This window comes from Equus przewalskii, chromosome 5 (assembly GCF_037783145.1).
Source record: "Equus przewalskii isolate Varuska chromosome 5, EquPr2, whole genome shotgun sequence".
Taxonomy (NCBI): Eukaryota; Metazoa; Chordata; class Mammalia; order Perissodactyla; family Equidae; genus Equus; species Equus przewalskii.
Window position 1 is genome coordinate 50,969,250 of NC_091835.1, and position 22,964 is coordinate 50,992,213.

General features: G+C 37.0%; 1 protein-coding gene and 1 long non-coding RNA gene across 40 annotated transcripts in view; one reads left to right on the plus strand and one right to left on the minus strand.

The window, feature by feature from the left end:
• SOX5 (SRY-box transcription factor 5) overlaps nucleotides 1-22,964 on the minus strand; it is a 947,484-nt gene that overhangs the window by 441,188 nt on the left and 483,332 nt on the right. The window lies entirely within an intron of this gene.
• LOC139083532 (uncharacterized) overlaps nucleotides 1-22,964 on the plus strand; it is a 90,833-nt gene that overhangs the window by 33,542 nt on the left and 34,327 nt on the right. Inside the window, exon 2 of the long non-coding RNA XR_011540335.1 lies at nucleotides 19,155-19,277. This is a non-coding gene — a long non-coding RNA (uncharacterized lncRNA). The remainder of the gene's footprint in view (nucleotides 1-19,154; nucleotides 19,278-22,964) is intronic.

The following is a 22,964-nucleotide window of genomic DNA, read 5'->3' on the forward strand; positions in this document are numbered from 1 at the left end:
AAATAACTTTGAAAAAGAAGAACAAAGTTAGAGGACATACACTTTTTTATTTCAAAGCACAATATAAAGCTACAGAGATTAAGACAGGGTGGTACTGGCATAAAGTTAGACATACAGCTCATCAAAACAAAACTGAGAATCCAGCAATCAACTCTTATCTACAGTCAATTAATTTTTGGCAAATGTGCTAAGGCAATTCCATTTAGAAAGCATAGTCTTTTCAACAAATAGTGCTGGAACAATTAGATTTCCATGTGCTAAAAGATAAATTTAGATCTTTATCTCACATGAAAAATAAAAATACTCACAATTAATCATAGACCTAAATGCAAAAACCAAAGCCATACAATGTTCAGAATAGGATAAAATCATCCTGATCTTAAAGCATGATACACAAAAGAAAAAATTTGATAAATTTTAACTTTATCAAAATTAAAAATGTTTGTTCCTCAAGACACCATCAGAAATATGAAAATGTATGTCTCAGAGTGCGGAAGAAATATTTGCGAATTTTTTTAGGACATTTAAGATAAAGGATTTGTATCTGGAATATATAAAGAACTCATCAAACCCAATAAAATAAACAGCCCAATTAAAAATTCACGAGAGATCTGAATAGACATTTCACCAAAGAAGATACATGAGGAATCACTAAATACAAATGAAAAGGTGCTCAAAAACATTAATCACTTGTGAAATGCAAATTAAAACCACAATGACATGCCACTTTATATCCACAGTGATGGCTGTATTCAAACAGGCAATAAATGTCTAGGATGTGGAAAAACTAGAAGACGTACATATTGCTAGTAGAGATATAAAATAGCAGTCACTCGGGAAAACAGTCTGGCAATTATGTTAGCAAACATAAATTTACCATAAAATCCAGTAATTCCAATCTTAAGTATCTGACCAAGGAGATGAAAATATGTCCATAGGAAGACATGAATGTGAATGTTACAGCAGCATTATTCATGATAAGCAAAAAGTGAAAAAAAAATCAAGATTTCCATCAACAGGTGAAAGCATAAACAAAATGTTTACCCATTCAACAAACAGCTGACACATTCTAACACAGGGAGTAACCTCAAAACTCTACGTTAAGTGAAAGAAGCCAAATCTAGAAAATCACATATTATATAATTCCAATTATACGAAATGTTCAAAAGAGCAAATCTATAGAGCTGGAAAGTAGATTACCTGGGGGTCAGAAAAGAGATCGACTGCAAATGGGCTAAGGGATGTTTTGAGGATGATAGAAATGTTCTAAAATTGGGTTGAGGTGATGGTTGCACAGCTGTGTAAATTTACTTAAAAATCACGGAATTATATACTTAAAATAGATGAATTTAAAGTATGTAAATGATATCTCAATGAAGCTATTACAAATTATAGTAGCAGTACAATAATTGTCAAGAATTACAAATTATTGGCGGCCGGGCACGTGGCTGAGTGGTTGGGGTCTCGAGCTCCAATTCAGTGGTCCAGGGTTTTGCCAATTTGCATCCTGGGTGCAGACTGGCACCACTCATCAAGCCATGCTGGGGCAGCGTCCCACATGCCACAGCTAGAAGGACCCACAACTAAGAAAAAATATGCAACTATGTGCTGGGAGGCTTTGGGGAAAAAAAGGAAAAATAAAATCTTTGAAAAAAAAGAACTACAAATTATTGAAGAAGAGCAACTTGAATGATTTTAATCAGCTGATTATTGGAAAAGAGGCATTTGTAATATAGAACACATTTTTTCAGTAAAATATTCGGATTCGTTTCCTCACTATTAAATATCAAATTCATGGTGAAAATGCAATCCTTTTTGTCACATCTGGTCACGTTCTAATGCAAGTGGCATATTAAGTGTCTTTCTGCCTCAGAGCCTTTGTATCTGCAATTCCCTGCCTGGCATGCCATTCCAGAATGAGTAGGATCTTTGTGGCTCATTTCTTCTCTTCATCAAGCACTGTGATGAGTTGCCACCTCTTTAGAGGACTTGTCTGTCTAAACCACACCTTCCACCCTCCCTCATCTCCTTTACTTTACATTTTTTCCTCATTACATTTTTTTTAAAATCCATTATTAAATAAAAGTGCCTTGGAATAGTATCTGGCACATAACAGTATCTCAACAAATATTTGTTGAATGAATGAATGAATCATGTCACAGATACAACTATCACCATGAATGACAGAACCTGAAACTATCTTTTTGAAAACTTTTATAAAATACAGAGACGTTAAACATAAGCAAAAATGTACATTTGTTTCACTAGCTATAATATAAATTATCAAAGCTTGGAAAGATTTACTATATATTCATTTCAGAAAATTTTCCAAGGGAACAAAATATAGTTGGAAAAGATCCCCTAAATGGTGCTTGAACTCTCTATTTGCATCTGGAATAGTTTTGCATTGATATCCATTCTGGATTCATTCCTTTGGCTAGGTTTATCACTGGCTGATTTAAATGGGCTATTGATGCCAAAGGCCTTTGTAGTAATCATCAATGGAAAAGAATTATTATCCTGACCCAGTCAGTGAATAGGCAAGCTTTTGTCAGAGCATCCCATGGTCACTCTTATGCACATAAAGAGAATCCTCATCTTTTCATCAGGTTAATAGAACAGAAAGAATATTAAAATAGGAGATTGTCTTGAAAAGGAAGGTAAGAGAACTCTTTTCACATATTATCTCGTTAATGGTTTAATGATTAAGCCCAAGATGTTAAGAGAACAAAAAACTGGGGGAAAATTAGCGGCAAAATGCTTTTCCTATTGTTGTCCTTTTTTGTGGAGGCGATCCCATTATTGGGTGTTCCTGGTTTCTCACTGTCCCCTTGATTGCTGCTTTTTAAGAGAGGAACACCAACTTTTGTGTGTGTGTTGAGGGGGAAGGGGATGGTAGGAGAAACTGAACCTAAGTTGCTCAGCTCCTTCTCTTCTTTCCTTAGGAGCTGGAGGCTTGCAGGGGTCCCAGTTCTGCTGGCTTCTGTCCCTGTGGGAGGAGGCCTCCCCTGTCCACTCCTTCTACTGTTGGGTGGGCAAACCTGCCATATCCTGGCACTCAGTATTAGCAAGAGTCCCTGGCCACATTCTCTGATATCACTTTTAACCCTAAGAAAGGTAACCTTTTAGCCTTAGTCTATCTTATTCCTTTGTATAATGGTGGGTTTACAAAAAAATCAGGCAGGGAAGATCTTCTTATTAGCCCCCCTCAAACAACTCCAAAGGGGTCTTAACTGACTGGGGTTAACATCTTAACTGAAAACAGAGCCAGTGAGAATCAGGGAGTGGGCAGTAAGAATCAGAGAGTACTTAAGTCCCTAATGTTCTATATTTTTGAATTATTTTATAATGTGTCAGTTTCCTTAGTTATTAAATGGTCTTGCAAAGTCTTCCTAATTTAATTTAAGAAATGAGCTAAGAGGAAAAGGATATCGTCTTTGGTGTAAACCCCTTAGACATTTTTAAGTATAGCTGCCATTCAGTCAACTATAAATGATTGCAAAGAGGAATGACTCTGGAGACCAGAAAATATCTGAAATTAGAGACTAAGATTGCTCTTTTTCCAGTCTACTAATTTAGGGACAGTTTGATCCAAACCATTTGAGATGACAGGAGTGAAAAATGGATGAAAAAATTTGAAGCTACTTTTACCAAAACACTTTTTAAGGATTTTCGGTGCACATTTTCTAGAAATTATGCCAAACAAACAACTACTCTAATATAAAGGATCCATGGTATCAATTATTATCACTGTCAATCAGAGAATGAAAGCATTCTACAATGGGTCTTGACAGAACCGACTATTATGATTGTTTCTGCAACGTTTGAAATATGTAAATGAAGACACTTCAAGAAGATTTTGACAAAACAGGTTTAAAAGATAGGGCCTAATTATGTCAGTCAGTGGAATTCAATTACCAGGAGGAATGGATGGACATCCTAGATGCAGAGCTTGGATTAAATCTGCACACATATTTTTAAGATCTAGTTCCAAACAGTAAAGAAATCCAAGCTCTCAATTTCCTAAGATTCTATTTTTAAGGTAATATGACCCTCCTCTTCAATATTAACTAGAAAAATAAATACTCTATTAGAAAATATATCATTTTCAAGAGGAAAATTTAAATAATCAAATTTTGAATAACTTGCAGGTAAATTTCTGTTATTAAAGAAGTTCCTCCCAAAAAGTCAGTTATGGCTAACACTTAACAGGGAGAATGGGAGCTAGTCTCCAAAAACGGCCCCTCAAAGAACCATGATTTCTGGTATTCACACCATGTGAACTCACTTGCCCTTAATCTGCACTAGCCCTGTGATTTACTCTTTTACCAATAGAATGCAGCAGAAGTGATGCTGCATGACTTCCAAGTCTAGGTCATAATAAATCTTGCAGTCTCCTCCTGGGTCTCCTGAAATGCTTACTCTGGAGGAAGCCAGTTGCCATCTAAGAGACTGCTATGCTTTGTAAGAGTTAGTCACATGGAAAGGCTGCATGGAGGAAGAATGATGCCATGCCACCTGCTGTTGCAGCCTTCCCAGCTGTGATACTGGACATATAAGTGAAGAAATCATGTAGGATATCCAGCTAGTTAGGCCATCAGATGACTCCAGCTCCAGCTGTGATCTGACTGCAACTATCTGAGAGACCCCAAGTGAGAACCATCCAGCTAAACCCAATCAAATCTCAGAACCATGAGACATAATAATAAATTGTAGGTTTAAGTCTCTATGCTTTGGGGTGAGTTGTAATGTAGCTACAGACAACCAGAATGGGACGTAGAGTGGAAAGAATTCAGACTAACTAGGAATCAGGACATTTCTTTATTCTTATGCTGACATTCACTATTTGTGTGGTCTTCAATAAATTATAATTTACCTACATATCTATATTCTTATCTGTAAAATGAACAGACTAGACTAGATCTAGGTCAAATCTGAGGGCCAACAAATGGATTCATGTTATCTACAAATTACCTAAAATTTAGAGCAGCATTTTATGTCCATATATTAAATTTTGAAATGATAGGGTATATATTTTCAGCAGATTTTCAAAGAGATACTAAACCCCAACAAGAAATTAATATGATCAAAGTATCTCTAGGCTTCAGCTTGAAACTTCCATTATTTTATGAAAGCCAAAAAGAAAATGGAACCTTAACGATAGCCGATAGTAGTTAATCAAGTTTAAATTTTTATAAGCCATAGATATCAGGTCACCTTCTATTTAAGAAGGTTTTAAAATATTTGTTTATTCAAAATGGTATTGTGTTCCAACCCATCCCTAATACATTCCCCCAAATATTTCACTAGAAATAAATTAAGATAGAAGTTTTGAAGAGTTAAAGAAGAAACAGTGAGCAAAGTAGTGATTTCTTTCTGGAATTATTTTGTGGATCTTGCATTCTTCCAAAGAAGATATCTTCCAATCCACACCATAGTCCTCATTACGCAATATTTTCTGACCTTCATTCAGTCATCCAAATCTAGTCTAAGCTTTGGATTCAGTTTACTACTGCATAAACAGAACTAGTTTCCATGCATTTCCTCAAAATAAAACCACTCCTCAATCAAAACAACAAAATTTATTGAATAACTACTGTGACCCCTCTCCCTACTAGAATATGGTTCCACAGGGGCGGTGATCTTTGTTGGGTTTTCTTTATTGATGTATCCCAAGATGGATCCCTAGAACAATGCCTGGCACACACAGGTACTCAATAAATATGTGCAAAACAAATTAATGACTATGTGGGTGTGGGTAGAAATACGGAAAGGAAGTGACTAGCAGTGACACACTGCATTGCATCCTGAGAGGTGTGATCTGTATAAGAAAAAGTGTTGTAGGTAGGGGCAGAAATAGGACGCAGCAATCCCTTTGCCTAAATAGGACATTCGGAAGTTAAACCAAAGGACTAACAATCAGTACTCAGGACAAGGGAAGAAGAGATTTTCTGTCTTATATAAAAAATGCCCTTGCTACCAATTGCTCTGCATTTCTTGGAAAATCTTTCTATAGAAATTAGAATAATGTTCTAAAATATTAATAGCATTTTGATGCCAAAGACTAAATTACAAATGACATATAATTGCTAATCACTTTTTTTTCTTGTTTTAAGAAGTAAATGTCAGATATATCAGAGGGGAAATCATAGCAATGATATAGCAATAAAGTGAAGTGTTCTATTTAGAAAATTGTTTATAATATGGTATGGTTACTTATACATAGCAGGGCTGCTCATTTGCAGAATATCTACACAAATTAATCAAAATGTAAATATAGAAAACAACATTCCTTATAATGTACATGTGTGCACGCAGACACACGGGTACACACACACACACACACACTCAGATTCATCTCACCTAAATACAAACAGCCACCATAGTGACTCATATCAATGGCATGATAATGGTTTCCTATTTTCTAAGGATTGGAAAATGTTTTATTTTACCAACATTAAAAATGAACCCTTTGTGACTAAATTTCTTTACTTTTTTTTCTTTCCTTCTATTCCTTCTTTTTTATTTCTCCAAAAGAAGAGGATTCCATCTTTTTTTAACAACTTTTATTTTGTAGAGTAGGAAGAGAGAGTGACAGCTCTGGCCCATTTCTGGAGTTGTTCCTTTGTGGGAACAACTCCTTTGTTGCTCATTCTTCTCGCTGTGCCTGCAACCTGATTCATGCCTGAGCTGACTGGAGATAAAATCACCTTAACGCTGGAGGCACAGGTTAATGGCAACTGTTCCGAAGTAACAATTAAGGCTAAATAAACTGCAACAGGTGATGAGTTTCACTTTGGATAAGCCCGGAGCAGCCCACCCACTGTCCTGGTCAACTTTTAAAATTATACTTAAATCGGGAGTCTTTTTAAAGGAAGGGATTTTAGCATGGACCATTCCCTCTGCCATTTGACTAAGAGAAATAGTGTTTTCTCCTATTAATTGCTGATAAAAGTGTGACAAAAGGAAGTCACACTGATATATCTGATGTCAGAATCACGTTCAGTTGAAAATTCTTACCAGGCTTTACTTCAGTTTTTATTCATCAGCTAAAGGTTCATGTCTTTCTTAGACATCCATCACCTCTCTTAACCGCAATATTTTGTGAGAAATTACATACTGATAATTGTTTAAAAACTTACAAAATTCCCCAAATTGTTAACTTCAGCAGGGAAAACAGAAATGATAAATTTCTACAAACTTAATTTGCAAGTGGACCATTTAGGGAATAAGTTAATGTTTATTTCTATTTTGCTCTAAGCAATTTCCTTCCTTAGTGACACAGCAACTAGAAAGAAGAATGATCCCTTGCAAGAGAGAATGAAGAAAAGTCACGTTCGTGAGAGCAACTTCCAAGTCGACATCACAAAGTAGCTTTCATTAGACATGTTTTTCTACACTGAGAAGAGTCCAAAAGAAATTCAAGACAAGGAAATTTCAGGTGACAACGAAGTCACTTTCCTATTGTCCACAATTTCCCCTGTAACTAATAAGAAGAAAAAGTGTGAAAAACTGATGAAATGATGGATTTGAGTTTTTTGAAACCCACGATATGAAGTAGAGAATTTTGAACTGAATGAAAACAATTTGTAATCAATCCTTGAATCCCTCAGAATCAAACTAATAACTCCATAATCACAGAACCATGGCCCCACAACTCTAGGCTTTGTGTTTGTCATTTATGACTTAATAAATAGTACTAGACATTGCAAGATCTTGTCTGAGAAACCTCCAAGGAAATCAGAATTGCTTTAGGATGAGAAATCAGCAGGTGGCACTCTTTCCTCTGCATCCATTTTGAACCACTTTTTCAGGGCAGAATATTAGAAGTTACTTCCTAAAAGGGGGAAACCCAAGGTCTTGAGTGAGCAATAATGAGTCAATATTGAAGACGAGGCACTCACGCATTAGAGAACTAACAAACCCTTCCTAAATCTATCAGGTAGATGCGCCCTTGCTCACTGTCTCTTAACTCCAGTCATATTGGTAAGTAGCTATTGCCATTTTATCTGGTGATAACTGCATTCCCATGCTAGTTTAAAATATTTTGTGGTTAAAGAATCCTATCTTCTCCAATGGGAACAAAAATATGTTTCTGCACATACTAAACAGTTTTCTCATTTTCATTTCTCTACCTTCTCAGCATATAATCAATCACAGCCTCTCTAAAGAGATGAGGTTCAATATGCAATTCTAGTAAACTGAGAATAGGAATTGTTTGGACTGACTGCAGACAGATGAGGAAAGAGACACAGGAGTCCTTCCAGTGAGCGCTCCTTAGAACACAAATACATTCTGCAAAATAGCTACTCTGAGCAGTGTTGACTTATTTGCTACAACTAATTCTCTGTATAACTATGTAACTTAACTGAAGTTCATGAAACACAAAGGTATTAAGATCATGTCCCCTCAAAGCTTAAAATAGCTTAATAACTTTAATGAAAAAAGTTTATTTTCAGATAAGAAGAGACCATTTCATTTGTCTGTTTTCAAGTGGATTTCTAAAACACATCTGCACATTTAGTCCCTGCCATTGCCAAGAGTAACCTTGGTTTCACAAACTTCAGAAAGATGTTCCAGCTTTTAATAACAATGTGGTATTTGGTAATTGTCCTTATATAGTAAAAGGTTACTGAGAGAAGACTCTTGTTGAGGGTTTGCCATAGTAAACTAATTTGTAGCTTGTCTTGTTTGAGGTACTCATGGGTAAACTGAAAGCTTATCTGATTTCCTGCAAAAGCTCAAAAAATCGAGTACCATTGTGAGGACTTAATTTTGGCATAAGAAGTGGCATTTTGCTTTTTATCCATAAAATCTAATAAATATTAGAACAAATTAGAATTGCATGAGTTTAAAATTTTTTCATAGTTTTCTAAGACTGCTTATAAATCCTATGAGATACATCATTTGGAGTTGCCCAAATGCTATAATGGGGATGAGAAAGTGTACAGATGCTCTAGAGGGCTGGATGAGTGATGAGCACAGAATGTTTGGGTAGGTATCTTTCTCCCATCGCAAATAAGACAAGAGAGACGGGTAATATGCTTTGAAGAGAAGTGTCCATTAGTGTATGTAGCATACTGAGAACCATTAGTAACTTGTAGTTGTTGTGAAAATATTTATTTTCCTTCTATTAGGAATGTATTTTGGAAATTCATCTGATGAGGAGATATCACGGGTGTGAAGCATGGATTCCACAGGGCATTTTAAAATAAGCTAGTTGCTCTGATTTAATCAATGCATTTTATGACTGGAAAGCTCAGATAAGCCAACATTCCTCTCTTGGAGCCTCTTTAACTGTATGTCATCACACATAACCTTCCTGGATAACTACTCATTATGCATGATGGCATACCAACCAGTGAGAACATGATGCCGAAAGCATTATGCTCATCAGAGGCTGTGGGGTTAGCCAATTCCCCTGAAGAAGCCCTGAGATTTCTGAGCCTTTTAGCTTCTCTTTCAGCTTCTGTGCCATACTCAGCCCTTTCTCTGGTGACTATATAAGAGGATGCAAACAGCCTGGCAACATCCACATGTTTCGCCTGAGCAAAGCAAATGGCCACCCTATCCTAAAAAGTTAAAAGTTTGATGTACAACAAAAGCAACTGGAAGTGAGCAGTTAATAAACCTCAGTCTTGAGTTGATTCAGTAAGTTGGTTTTATTCACTGGAAAGTAAACTCATACCTTAAATATTATGTGTCACCACAATAAAAATGGTAGGTTTTGGGAAAACCACTTGGAGAAAAAGTAGAAAAGTCAAAGTTAACTTGCCTAGAAAAAAACTGGACCCATAAGTAGCTTCTTAGAGTCACTGATTATTTAGTATGAAATTAAAAATGACTCCTTAAATCCACAACTTTAGGGCCTTGTTCCTTAATATAGACTACAGGGTGTTGAGAAGCACGGTATATTATTTCATTAAGTGCTTTTTGGGAGAAGGGGATTTAGAGGTAAAACTGCTGGCTTTGTGTGGCAAGGTCACGACCTTTGACAACTTTGCAGCTTATCTCTTTCATCTTCTCACTCCCCTGAGACCCCTAACTTGCAGGGGAATCAAGCCTGTAAGCCTGGGCTAGACAGAATCCAGCATTGTTGTGGAACTAGGTTCTCTCTCTCCCTCTTTCTCTCTCTTTCTCTCTCTCTCTTTCTCTCTCTCTCTCTCTCTTTTTTTCCCCCTCTAAACAAAACAGATCTGAACTGAGCCAAGGAAACAAAAATGTATTGTTCCTCGCAGATGGAAGCGAGTGTCGCCTAGGTAACCAGATTAATCTCCTTTTTCTCTCCCTTCCTCTCTTGTAGTGCGGTAATCGGTGGGCTCTTTTCACAAAAAAGCCAGCCTCAAAGCTGGGGCTCTAACTAGGTTCCTAATTAGCTGCAATTTACAATGAAGACAACATGATGAGATAATAGAAATTTGCAAAATAATGACATACCTCAGCAAAATATTCCTCCTCCTAAGAACCATTTTTATACAAAAACAATAAAGAGGGCCCTTCTAAAGCAAAGCTGGAAAATGGTGGTGTATTATGTGACACAGAACATTATTGTTCGCCTCTTGTTCCCCCAATCAACAGCTTATTGTTTGGCATCTTAAATAAAAATGACTCAAATACAGGCCACATAATGATCTCCATTGCGCTAATACACTGTATATACTGAGTAGTCAAAAATGTACGGGAGCCAATGCCAGTGGGGCTGATAAAGTAGCGGGGCCCAGGAAGGTAATTTACAATACAATGCAATAAGCATTATTACTGTTCTTAATCACACATATCTTTCTGATTCCTGTCAGGATGCACTCTGACATCAAAAAAGGGCACCCAAAAGGAGGACAGCTAGTTAATGAAATATGATGGATCACATTTGTTTTCATGTGGTGGTTAGCTCAAATGAAGCAGCCTCCAGACTGTTAGCCAACAGTATTCTCTTGTGTGACATCAAAGACTACCATTCAATGAGGGCAGAAAAAAAATCACAGTAAGACAGCACAGAGGGAGGAGCTCCTAGGAACTGAAAGAACCATTAATAGTAATCTCTACCTTATGTCCAAAAGAACAGAGCATGAGCAAAAAAGGCCAAGGCCAACCAGTCCCTGATTTCACAATGAAGATCATCAGTACCTATGCCGATTTATGGAGAACGGTACAGCTAACATGCGGTGGGTGAGATTTGACATTTTGCTAGGCAGGAGCAATTTGTCACCAATGACAGGAGGTGCATACCCTTGTGCCTTGTCTGAATCAAGATTACAGCATCCTATGAAACATGGAATCCAAATAATAAAATAGAATTCAGTGTCATGTTTTGCATCAACAAGAATCATTCATAAATGGCAACAGATTGTCTAACCAATCAGGGTAAAAACAACCGTACACAAAAAGTAAGTCCACATTTGCTTATGGACTAGTAATTGTGAAGAGTACAGCTGCACATACTTGAAAACTAATGGCCCCTGGACTTCCCCATAAATAACTACTGACTAAAAACCAATTGGCCAGGGACAGAAAAAACATTAACCCCTTGGTCATTTGGCCCTCAGCAACAACAAGACAACTAGATCCCCTCACAAAGTAATTAAAAGGTAACAAGTAGGACGGATTAGAGAATGTGCCAAATGGGCTCTAATGACTTTGGAGGAAAATTTGTTGTATTTGGTGGTAACATTTGCAGAAATGCAAAGAAGGAAGACCATCTGGGTGTATCACAACCCCAAAGAGTTTGGCACCCGTATTTTGGAAATGTGGCAATAATATCTTGACTTGCATAGGGCTATCAACCTTTTCCAAAGATTAAAAAAATGTTTTTTGAATCTCAGCCAAGAGAGAAAGAGAGCAAAAGGCTGTGACATAGTGCTGAAAGCCAAGGATTGGTGGTCATAAATATCTGAGTTTCTGTTTCTAGATTTTCCATGGATTAGACATTGACCATAAAATGAGATCTACTCACCAAACACAGTTTACTTCTGAGTTTTATGTAATCCTTACAAGAAATGTTCTCATCCATAAAATTCACTGAATGACTCAAAATAATTTTCAAGGAAATAATGAAGAGGAATGTGTTAAACTATTAAATGACAGTATAAGCTGTAGGGTCAAGAATGTTTGACTTCAAGGCATTATCTTACTTCCTGTAGCCTGTTTCCATCTCTTTAAACTGTCAATAATTGTGTTTATCTTTTAAGATTGTTTGAGGAATTAATAAGATCAATGCAACAAGGCATATCAACTCGTCTTTATCCCTGAACACCCTTCCCCCAGAAATGCCCATTCTTAATCAACTCCACAATCTGCCTTTTCTGAAGCTCATCCACCCTGGGCCAGCTGAACACAGCTGGAGAAAATTACGAAACAGCACAGATCCTTGCCACTACCCCACGCACACCTGCACTCTAAGCCCATTCAAGAATTTTAGCTGTCCTTTCTTACTTCCTTTCACTCCCTTTAATAGCTGTCTCAAACCTTCACCACTTTCCTTAATACACCACCCCATCACTTTCAGATGACCTCACTTCTCATAAGTATGCACTACCTGCCCCATCCACACACACATCACTTTCTGCAACCCACTAATCAACATCTCTGCAGGGTCAGAGAATGAAGCATCTTTCCCTCTCGTTGAGGTTAACCCCCCACTAGTGTTGGGATCAACTCTGCTCACATCACCTCAAGACCTTGCTTCATCATTTTCTCCTAATCCTTAGTATATCTTCTGTTCTGTTGATTCATTCCCCTTAACGTATAAACATGCTGAAATCATTCTCATCCCATTAAATCCTTCCTTCACATCCCGGTCCCCTTTTAACTACTATCCTATCACCTTTCTTATAGATTCTTCTTTTCAGCCCAACCTCACTGGTCACATTCACAGCCTTTTATCCTAAAAGTAAAAAGTAGATTTCCAAGTGCAGATGAAAATACAGTTTCCCTTAAAGTTTGTTGTTGTTTTTATCACTTGCCTAGAAATGTTACCTATATTTTTGGTGTATCTATCAATAAAGAGCTGAAAATATTCTAGAATGAAAATCACAATATTCAAAACATCTGATGCATCAATCTCAAAGCCCTAAACATGATGGAACTATCAGAACCATAGAAAATCCTAGAAGGAAGCTTTGGTTTATTCTTCCTAATTTTGCCTAAGTTGAAAATAAGACCTAAACACTTAAGGTCATACAGCAAGTTAAGAACAGAGCTATAACCTGACTTAAGGTTCTCTGACTCCCAGTTCAGTGTTCTTTCCCCTACAAATTGCATTCTATTCTCTAAAATATTCCTCTTCACATATAATTTTTATTCAAACATTAGCAAACACAATTTAACATTGAGCACAGCCACAAGAGGAGGCTAATTCGAAATAAAATAATGCATTTAAATTAAAATGCTTTCCAACCTTTAATTCTATGGAAAATATATAGACATCTCTACCCAGTGGAAGCCTACTAATTTTCATAGAAAGGGACAAAACGGAGGTTTGAGAAGTAAATGACCAAATCTGAAAATTTAAATGGAATATGTAAATATAGAATTACAGTTTTAAAGATGAAACGAATCATATAGATTGTGGAGCCCAATCTCCTGTTATTTGTTTGTTTGTTTATTCTCAACCCTGAGTCTCAGAACAGGAAAGAACATGTACCAAATGAGTGACTGTGTTTATTCCACTTTATATCTTTGTTCAAGCCTGAACTTTATCGTAATGAAGTGTCAACTTCTTCTAGGTTAGTCAGGCACTTGGAGGGAGGAATAAGTTACCTGTGGAGTTGTATAAAGATCCTAACAAGTTCACCGTGACAGTGGTTAACTAAACGTTCCCAGTGTCTCAGAGCTGATTTACCACTCTAAGGAACCATTTTCTTCCAAGGAGAAGTATAGTAACTTGATAAACTGGAGTTCAATTTTACTTAACATCACTTGATCTATATCTGTATATTTCCCTTCTAAAATATGAGCAGCAGTTGAAGGAAAATTAACAAATTTACCAAAGGGAAAAAAGTTATTACTAAAATTCCACATCGTTAATCCTGGGTTCCACACTGTATCGCTAACTATACAGTGAAGCTGAACTATAATTAGGTCCCTCCAGTATTTAAATCCCTTTGAACAAAGTAGAAGACAGAACCATGGGATAGTGAATTCCACAATAAGTCAATCAGAGTAAATTTCCAATTTATTTACTCTTACAAAGTTTTGACTAAGCAATGTTGAGCAGCTCTAAGGCCTCAAAGGCCCCAGTGCCTACACAATATACAGGTAACTAAGGGTCCAAGTTCTTTGACATGGGGCCCACCATTAACTAACCTCCCACTTCCAATGAAGATACATGGATGTGGTTTAGATCAATAACTGACCTGTGACTTGGGTAACCTCCTTGATCGTTACACCTAAGGGTACGAACAAGAACCTGGGTTTCCACCTTATCCCAACATCAAGACAAGTAACACACATAAAAGTTGCTCTCTCAGCCCAGAATGAACAATGTTCAGTCAGTGCTCTTTACTTAAAGGAAGAAAACAATTAAGTGAAACCTTGAAGTAATCTCATTCTGCCTGTTTAGCCTCTTCATCCCTCAATGTGTGGTTAGCAAGTGTGGCAATCAGGGCTAAGGCCTGCTATCATTCGGCCTTAATTAAAAAAGACACAAGCAGTGGAGCTGTGAATTAGAAATGTAGCTACGCACTACCCCTGATTAATTCGAGGCTCATGTTGGATTAATAACTCCAAACAAAGAACAAAAGGAAATTGTTATGCGAATTGCAGCCCTCCCAGGCCAGACAAAGGTCAAATCACAGGATTTCAATTTCATCCGGAGTCGCTTAATCAACTCCCTCGGAAGGAAGACCATATGTAGTTCTGAAAGCTACCCATTGTAGTCCTCTTGTCGCTGGACCTGAGGGACGGCACAGTCATCCTCTCAAACTATTCTCAATTGCTTCTCTTCTTTCCCCTTTAATATGACAAAAACTTCATTATTACCAGTGATTAAAGAAGAGATCTGCCCTGCAGAAAACATCCCAACAACTGCTGGTTTATGGAGGACGCTGGACACTGTTGGCACCGAGCCTACAGAGCTTGCTCCCTTTCCCAGGAAAGGTCTTCAGCAGCAGCAATAGAATCATAACCACCACAGGGGTGATGTCATTGGCAGAGCAATTGGGAGGGTTGTGATACTACAATACGTTTATCAAGAGAGGAAGAGGAAAGGAGATAACTTCTGCTCATTGAATAAAAGGAAAGTAAATGAAAGGTACAGTTCATGGGATGTCAGAAGAAGGTATCAGAAGACAGAGCTCTCTCCTACAGCGAGATTAGAAGTTCTGCATGAGATGGGGAAAGAGGCATAAGTGCCTTAGGAGACCTGAGGGGCACAGCCAGCCACCCTAACCCCTACCTCAGCAGTTCTAGAGTTCATCCACATTTGGGGGTTTCCTCTCCTAGAGGCTGCACTAAGGACTGACGTAGGCTGAGAATTGCAGACTCTCATTAGCAAGACAGGTTTAAGTGGTTTGAAGATGTGATGACTTTCACTGTGGCATTAACACTTTTCACCCTGTCAACACCAAAGTGCTACTAATGGTAACCTCCCAGGACTATTACAACATTGTCCTATACAATCAAGGCCCAGTGCTCCTCAAATGAAATTTTGGCAAATTAGGTAGTTCTTCCAAAAGACATAAGTATAATCTTTGAGGATTTTAATCAGCATTCCAAGGTAGTGCTTTGGCCCAAAGGAATTCACACCAGTATCTTATTTCAATGATGTGACTATAACCTTATCTGGGTGATTCATGGGAGTGCTTAATAAAGTGCCCTATATATGACAGATGTTCAGTAATTATGGACTGTCAGGATTTTTATCATCCAATCTGATATGGCAAGATTTTCAGCCTCTGCCTTCTTCATAGAATGCAATAATAGTTGTCACCTTCATGTAGTCCAGATTTAGCAATTGGGGAATTCATTTATTCCTCTGAACTCCCATAGTGTCTTTTTAGGACTTTTTAAATTTTTTATTGTCTCATGTATATTATTCATTCATTCATTTACTCCTTTATTTATTGAGCAAGTATTTACTGAGTGCCTACTATGTGTCAGGCACTGTGCTAGGCACTGGAGATAAAAGGACAACTAAAAGCAGATAATATCCTTGCTCTCATGGTCTTTACAGTTCAGTCAGTGAGAAAGATAAAAGTCAAACAAATGCATAAGCAAATGTAAAATTAAAATGTAATATGGATCAAAGGGGAGGTACATGGTAACATGAAGACTTAATCTATAAAGGGAGGCTGTGTAAGGTTTCCCTGAGGAATTGACACTTTTTTCTCAGATGTGAAGTAAGAATATAAGTTGAACTTGGTGGAAAGATAGAAGACAGAGACAGAGTCTCTACTGTCTGAGACAGCATGACAAATGGATTGGTCTGAGAGGGGCATGTGCCTAGTCTCAGGTGGCAAGGCAGAGGGCAATGTGAGCTAATTCTGGAGAGGCACCCGAGAACATAAAAAATGGCCTTGTAGGCCATGTTAAAGATTCTGGTGTCATTCTGAAAACAGTAGGAAACCTCTGAAATTCTTTAAGAGGAAGTGGTCAAGATGCAATTAGAATTGTGTAGCTATTGTTATTTGCCAACCGTTCTATCATATCTCTGGTGGTTAAAAGCAATTCACCGTTGTCCTTTCACAGTGCCTAGCACGATGCTTAGCACAGTAGAGTGGCATCTCCCTCTCAAGGATTGGCAGGGCTGATTCTGTAATATCACTGCTCCACAGGTACCCCCATGTCTAAGCTATGAGCCTGGTTGAAGATGATCGTCTTCTCAGAAAGAGGAGAACCATTCCTTGATGAAAGATAATTTCAACTAAACTAAATTCAAAAGCATTTTAATATGTTGTTTGTTCAATACCATTGAATGAATGAATGGCTTTTAATTCAGCGGCACCACTGGAAGATGGCAGTCAGTGCCCTCAGCGAAACTTCTGACCATGAGTGAAGGACTGGCATGCTTTCCTCCTTGAAATTTATTGCTATTGTTGGGTTGCATGATTTCTCAAGGAAAATGACGATTTCTGCCTACTGAGATATCCAAAGATGTAATGGCATTGCTTTTTTGAAAATTAACCCCAATATCTGAAACCTAAGGTTTTATATTTCAATTTAACGAATATCAAAAAAGTTATAAATGTATGTGTGAGTCATAATTCCCAGGGAGCATTCATGAAAGCTATGTTTCCTATGTGACATGCAACTATCAAATAATGAGCACATTCAGGAAGCATAGTCAGCTGTTTGTTATACATGATGGAGCAGCTGCATCAAGAGCTTTTTGAGGATTATTCTCCAAGTTTCTCTTAAAGCCACTTCATTTCCTTTCTGAAAAGCACTATTACTTGATCTGCATAGTTAAGACAAACCTCAGAAATTGGATGAATGCTAAATTTTTCATATTAGTCTGAAATCCAGAAAAGCTGTCCAAATCCCAGATATAAAATGTACAATTATCTTGTAGAGATTTTAAGTCTTATGGTGTCTGATTTGGAGAAGGAAAATTTATCTCAGTATAGAGCTTGTTGACTGTTTTGGATAGTTTGTAAACATTACTTCAAATCATACTCAACAAAATAACAGCCAAATTTTGCTAAACCTGATAGTTCCTTTTACTGAGTTTTGACATTGGCATACACAGTCCTAAATTTAGGGACATTTTAAATATTCATCCTTAGAATTCACATGGAAGAATCACAAAAATAACTCCCATTAGTTGAGCAATTAAGTGTGTCACATACTCAGCTATATATACATGTGTCTATTTATCTATTTCTTTATTTGTTAATTCATTCAATATTTATGGAGTGCCATGTGCCAGGCACTGTGACTATAGTACTGAATAAAACAGACAGACTCCCTACCCTCAAGGTGCTTCCATTATCTTTTTGACAGGTGAGGAAAATGTGACTTAGTGCAATACGTAAATTGCCCTGAGTTACATACTAGTGAGTGGCAAACCCATGTTTCTGAAACCAAGAGTGTTAGGTTGTAACCATTCTGCTATGCTTTTCTTAAAATATTGTGACCTTACAATAAGCATTTAGCCAGACTCTCTCATGTCAGAAGTTAATTTGGACTGAGATAAGTACATTGAGAATATTCTTTAATTTTAATAAGTTATTAGAATACAAAGAAGGACATTATTGCTTCGATATTTTGGAATATAATGGAAAAGGAGTATAAAGGTTTGAAGGAGGTAATTATGCATTCCAAGATGGCAGATTTCTATTTTCTACACTGTAAAGGTCTACTTTGTTTTAACTACAAAACAATTTCTTTTGATATGTTATAAACTGTATCTCACTCATCCAATCAAAATATCAAGTTAATTTATATCAAGACAATGAAACCACGGAGTCTATTTCTATCTACATTGCACTGTATCACATTAACTGAAACCAAACCAAATTTTATAGCAATACAAATCAATTTAGATTTAGTTTCCTAAATAACTGCTATGTGGCAGTCATGAAAATAAATAGTATTGCTTAAAAATAACCACCAAAATTCAGAAAATATGAGAATTCATAGGCATTTGCTCAAGATGAATATTTTGCTTCAAAATAAGTTGAGTTGACTAAATTTGATTACGTTTCAGATATTTGTAAATGTGCAATAATTTTTAAACATTATTTTGAAATTATTGTACTCGCAGATGCTGCCAAAGTAACAAGTGAAAGGAGTCCATTACGTGTTAGGGTTGGAAAGAATACATTAAAAGGGACCACAACCCTTCATCTCTTAACATACTCAACCTGAACTCTGAGTATCCAGAATTTTACTTGGTCTAATTATGAAAAGATTATAAAGCCTAAGTTTAAGCACTTAGATTTTCATTGAGCAATGTACAGTAGGATAGGTAGTCCACATCAAATTTCTCTACCCTATAGGGAATTCCAGAAACAGTTTCTCTGAACATGATAATCTATGTATATAAAAACTGTGATTACTAAAAAAATAAGAAGAACTATAACCTGCATTCTATAAACACTTATTAAAATCCTTCCAACTACTAAATTTTAAATTAGCAATTACTTTTAAAAAATTCTTTAATAATGTAAAGAAACCTGTGGAAAATATTTTTTAAATGTTAACTATGCTCTTTTCAGGGTACAAAATATAAAAAAGAAAGAAAGGAAAGACAAAAAAGAAACACATCTGAAAGCTTCCAAATGGAAGGGATCTGGGCAAAGTTGGAGAGGATGGGCCTTTGGACTCAAAGAACAACATTGGTAAGAAATGGAAAGATAAGGATACCATACAGATTGTAATCCAGAATGTGGCAGTCAGGAATCTGAGCCCATGGTAAACTCAGTGTGTCCAAAGGAAAGAAACGTATTTTTCTGAACTCATACAAAAGTCTGAAGGTCACATAAACAATGAAAAGAATCCAGTCTAGAGAGAAAGAATTGAAGGTTACTAGCTCTACTCTAGTTCTCTTGATAAACATCTCCACTTCTACGTTTTAACATACTAAATTTGATAGCAGTATTCCCAAAGAAAAAATTATTTTAAATACAGAGAACAGTGACTCTCTGGCCTTTCAATATTCACAGAAGGATGAGTCCTTCTTAAGCTGTAGAGACACTCTATCCGTTCCTAATGGTATCTAAAGCTTATTACAGGGAAGAGTAACATATTTCTCTCAAATTCCCAAATTAGTTGACAGCTGATAAACACGTGGACAATGATAAAATACCAATAAAATTTTCAAAGTTATTCACAAAATAATATAGCACACAAAAAAATATCACTGCCTGCAATTACCAGAAAAAAAACATTCCATGGAATAAGTAACAATACTCATTTGTGGCCACCCTATTCTCTTCTTCTCAAATGAATCAGAAGAGCGAGCTAGCTCTCACTAATGTGAATATTAAGATTAGCAGGAACAGAATGAAAAACATAGGAACTCTTTATACTTAACAATTAGCTCCTGGAGACCAGATTTACTTTCTATTCCACATCCCTATAATAGATTGGATTACTGTATTTAAATAAAATCTTAGAATCTGAACATACCCAGCATAGCTTAACTTCTTTTTGAATGGCCAGATTCAACATAGCTACACTCTTAAAAAGTAGTAAACGGCAAGCAGAATATCTCACTATGGTTAAGGTAAACATAGTAAAAAAGGAAGCAAAGGAAACTAAATTTGGCCTTGGCCATTCAGCTCTTTTGCCTCCCAAAGGAAATGATTCTGACAGGATAACCTTGGGAGTGAAGGTTTCAGTGATACTTACTTCCTGGACTACAGAAGACGACATGGTCTTAACATTCAAAGAGTTTCTCCAACTCTCCTTTGGATGTTCTGAGTATAAAAGATTTCTTATCTCGAAAGAAAGAAATCTGAGAAAAATCTTTAAAAAAAACACATTGATTGTAATTAAATAGTAGCTGGGAAAATCCTATTAGCACAGTGGATAGAACTGATGAGGCCTTGACTACAGAGGAGCTGTTATCTCTGGCTGTGGATGTTAAATTGTGTGCAAAGATTTCTTTAAAGTTCTCCACTGTACATCTGCAACAGAGTGAATGTAATCTCAGCCACTCAGGAGAAGAGGCAGCCACTGAGGGAATAGTGTACTGCCATTAGAAACTCACACCAGGCTCCAAAGACTTTGCAGTGATCGTGACTATAAAACCCTGGACCACAGCACCAATGAAGCATTTAAGAAAGATTTATACATAGGTAAACTTTTAAAAGTTCACTTGAAAGTCAAGTGAACCCACAAGCTTCATATCATACTCGTATAGTTATAGTCTCATCGCTTAAGATGGATTCTTAAAAGCGAAACATCTCATAATTGCCTCCGATTCACTACTCAGCCCATCCTAATACACTATACCTTTTCACTCATATTGATAAAACTAGCAGACACTGACTCATTTCTTTTCTCCTACTCAATTCCACGGCACGCCTGTCACTACTAAATACTCCTATTTCCTCAAAATACCTTCTCTCTTGGCTTCCGAGGTTCTAGCCTACTCGACTAGACCTTTAAACTTTTGAAATTCCTCATGATCTACACTAGATCTTCTTTATTCGCGTCATGTGTTGTTTACGCCCATGACTTCAAGCACCACCTATGTAAAAAGAACACCCAAATCTGCTCTCTCGACTCCAGACCACCATATTCTACTGCTTTCCAAATCTTCATTTGGATGTCTTGCAGACACCTAAAATTCGGCATGTTTAAAACTAAATTCATTATCCCCCCCTGCTCCTCCTCAGTGTTTTCTGAACGACACCACCATACGCTGAAAGGCCACAGCTAGAAATTTCTGAATAATCCCCCACATCCAGTAAATGATTAGGTCCTATTAATCCATCCTCCTAAATATCTCTCAACTTTGACACCATTGTCATATCACTCTACTTTGGGCAGAAGCATAGTAAGATAAGATGTCAATCAGTGGATGGTAACTCCCCCTCAAAAGGATTTCCAAAATCAGCGTCCTTTCTGTTGAAAGGTTATTCAAGTTGTTATCTGAAGGTAATGTAACATGGTATTTTTTAAGATGAGGAAGAAAAGTCATAAGGAGGGCAATGTGAAAGCACGCCTGGAACATATACAGAGGCTGTCATATGGAAGACCAGCTTCATGCACCCACTCTTCCACCAGTCACAGCCACCTTCCTTCCTTCAAGTCCCCAAATATTAGAACTCGGCTCTTCTTCTAACTTTAACTTACCGTGATCTCTCCCTGGACCACTAATGCAAGCGACTCATATATCTCCCTGCCTTCAGTCTTGTTCCCAATGCCTCCTCCACCCTACATCTAAACTCACCTTTTGAAAATGCAAATCTAATCACGTCAAACTTCTTCCATCATCACCACAATTCTAAGAAAAAAACCAACCTTTTTACAAGCTTCCAGGGCCCTCCTCGATCTGGTTCCTGTCACCTACATGATCACTGCTCTCTCTGCTATCCCATATTTCTCATCTTGCAGTTCCTAGAGTTCATCATGCTTTCTCTCACTTCTGGGCCTTAGAAGATGCTAGTCTATGACTTTCTCGGGATTTTGGGGTAGGATGGGTTTCTTGGGCTGCCTACATTATGACACCTTCCTCTTACGCACCCTGTGCAGTCAAAACATTTGTAGCAGTCAGCACTTTCATAATAATAGTACTTTTTAAATGACCATATTCTCTTCTAGTCTGTAAGGTCGCTGGGAGCAGGAGATCATAACTGTCCTATTCAGTGCAAAACTCTTAGCACTTAGCACAATGCCTGTCACACAGCAGGGACCTGCTAAAGATTGTGGGATGAATGAAGTTGGTAGTTTCTTTATAATTTAGATTAATGGAAGCCATAGCTAAGGGTTTTATAGTAATAATATATCAAATGGCTGAAACAAAGGTTCATCTAAAGTTAAGCTAAAATTTGGACAGTAGAAAAATATACGCTGATTGCCTTGTAATGAGACGTGGCATCTTCCTCTAACCTCTTCAGTTTACATGCTGCTATGCTGGTACGATAAACAGACTGATTTAAAAATCAAATAACAGACTCTAAGAAGTTGTAACAATCCCTGGATTAGTACAGGATGATAACTAAGGGATCTGCTATATTAAATCATGACAATAAAAGTAAAATCCCTCCATCTTTTCTTGGATTACATTTAGAGCTCAAATCAGAGAGCACTAAATGAATAATAATGAATGTATGCCTCTGTGAATGATTGAAGATTGAATCACATTTTAACTAGACTATATTTATAAGTCCCTTTGGATGACATAATTACAATTCCAACCATACACTAATTAGCAGCAAACATCTATTTGATATTATTTAGCAGGTTTAAAATATATTTTTTATCTGTTCTGAAAACAAACAAGAAAAAGCACAATTTACCCAAACATAAGAATGTTAAGGACCTAAGTCAACAAATAAGTTGGTGCTATCTAGAAG